The 2,670-nt window shown below is 41.3% G+C and overlaps 1 pseudogene; it reads left to right on the forward strand.

Annotated features, from left to right (window-relative positions):
• The first annotated feature begins 1,921 nt into the window (after positions 1–1,921).
• LOC132347833 (large ribosomal subunit protein eL28-like) lies at positions 1,922–2,348 on the forward strand (annotated as a pseudogene).
• The last annotated feature ends 322 nt before the right edge of the window (positions 2,349–2,670 follow it).

Here is a 2,670-nt window from a genome sequence, read left to right on the forward strand (position 1 = left end):
AAGTCATGTACAAGTCAATGTAGACTATAGTATGAGGCAATAAAGAACAACTTTGAAATTTCATTGGGCATATGATTGCAAAGGTTGATTTGGTGCTCAGCCAGTATCCATTGTGGATTAACATCAGCCCTTCTGATGTCCTGAATCATTCAGAACCAGAATGAAGTGAGAGCCATTATCTGGGACATTATTGGTCTCATAGTGGTTTAAAAAAAAAAAAAAGGTGGCAGGACCATGCAATTACTCTAAAAGCTTCTTCTTAGAAGTGGCACAGGGCTTCCCTGGTGGTGCAGTGGTTGAGAATCTGCCTGCCAATGCAGGGGACACGGGTTCGAGCCCTGGTCTGGGAAGATCCCACATGCCGCGGAGCAACTAGGCCCGTGAGCCACAACTACTGAGCCTGCGCGTCTGGAGCCTGTGCTCCGCAACAAGAGAGGCCGCGATAATGAGAGGCCCGCGCACCGTGATGAAGAGTGGCCCCCACTTGCCGCAACTAGAGAAAGCCCTCGCACAGAAACTAAGACCCAACACAGCCATAAATAAATTAAAAAAAAAAAATTAAAAAAAAAAAAAAAAGAAGTGGCACGTATCACTCTCACATATAATTTCATTAACTAAAGAAAGTCACATGGCCAGACCTAATGTGAATGGGGGTAGCAGTGGGGAGGGGATATTTTAATTAGATATACAATCTAATATGGTTAAGGTCTCCTAGGTAGAGAGAGATTTTTTTTTCATTATTTTCATTGTAAATGAGGAGAATGGGAAATGAGAGGCCCTGTGAGTTGAGAGATTTTTTTTAAGGGAGATAATTAATGATGTTTAACTATGATGGGGGTGAATCTAGCTGTAAGAGAATTATTGACCGTATTGGGAGAATAGGGTCTGGTTGATATTTTGAGGTTTCCAAGAAATAGAATCCAATTTAGGAAGGGTAGCCCTGGTCCTAGATAGGAAGACCTTCTCCCTCACTAATGAAATGTTTTAAAGAAGGGATAAGAGCTCCACTAAATATATTTGTAGGTTTGTTAGAGGGTACTAGATAGAATTCCAATATGTATGATGGTTTCTCTTTGCTCTGTGAAGTGGAACACAAGAAATATACTAAGACAATGGAGAAAAGTAAGGAAGGTGTCCTAGGTCAAAAAAGCTAGGAATATAGAGAAATTCTTCAACTTGATAAAGAACATCTACAAACATCCTACAACTAACATTATACTTAATGGTGAGAAACTAGAAGCTTTTCCCTCTAAGATCAAGAGCAAGGCAACGATGTCCCATATCACCACTCCCATTCAACACTGTACTGGAAGTCCTAGCTAATGCGATAAGACTAAAAAGGAAATAAAATGTGTACAGCTTGAGGAAGATGAAATAAAGCTGTCTGTTCACAGATGACATGATTGTCTATGTAGAAAAAGAATTGACAAAAACACTAGTGGAACTAATATGCAATTATATCAAGGTTACAGGGCACAAAATTAATATATAAAAGTCAATTTTTCTTATATACCAGCAATGAAACATTGGAATTTGAAACTAAAAACACAGTAACATTTATATTATTAGCACCAAAAAATTAAAATACTTAGATGTAAATCTAAAAAATATGTACAGGATCTGTATGAGGAAAACTACAAACTCTGATGAAAGAAATCAAAGATCTAAATAGGTGGATATTCCATGTCCATGGATAGGAAGAGTCACTGTGATTCAGGTGTCAATCCTTCCTAATTTAATCAGCAGGTTTAACAGAATCTGAATAAAATTCCCAGCAAGTTTTTTGGCACTGTCAACCAACTGATTCTGAAGTATATGTGGAATGGCAAAAGGCCAAGAATAGCCAATATAATACTAAAGAAAAAGAACAAAGCCAGAGGCCTTTCCATCTCTGGCTGCCGCCAGGAGAGGAGCTGCCGCTATGTCCGCGCATCTGCAGTGGATGGTCGTGAGGACCTGCTGCAGTTACTTGATCAAGAGGAACAAGCAGACGTACAGCACCGAACCCAATAACCTCAAGGCTCGCAACTCCTTCCGCTACAACCGGCTCATTCACTGCAAGACTGTGGGCGTGGAGACGGCGGCGGACGGCAAAGGAGTCGTGGTGGCCAGGAAGCGGAGATCCGGCCAGGGAAAGCCAGCCACTTCCTACGTGCAGACCACCATCAACGAGAATGCCCAGGCCACCCTCAGCAGCAACCGACACATGATCTGAAAGAGCAAGTACCGCCCAGATTTGCGCATGGCCGCCCTCCACAGAGCCAGCCGCCATCCTATGCAGCCAGAAGCCTGTGATGGTGAAGAGGAAGTGGACCCGCCCCACCAACAGCTCCTGAGCGATCTATCCCCTTCCCTCATGCAATAAAACTGTCAGCTGACATGCCCCAAAACAAACAAACAAACAAACAAAAAAAAACCCAGAGAACTGACAACTAATACTACTTGACTTCAAGACTTAATACAAAGCTCCAGTTAGTAAGATGGCATAGTAGTGGTGAAAGAATAGAAATAATACAAGTGGAATAGAGAGTCCAGAAATAGACTCATACATTTATAATCAACTGATGTTTTACAAGGGAGAAAAGGCAATTCAATGGAGAAAGGATTGACTTTTCAACAAATGCTGTTTGAACAATTGGACATTCATACACAAAAATAATTTATACAGAC

This window comes from Balaenoptera ricei, chromosome 14 (genome assembly GCF_028023285.1).
Source record: "Balaenoptera ricei isolate mBalRic1 chromosome 14, mBalRic1.hap2, whole genome shotgun sequence".
Classification (NCBI taxonomy): Eukaryota; Metazoa; Chordata; class Mammalia; order Artiodactyla; family Balaenopteridae; genus Balaenoptera; species Balaenoptera ricei.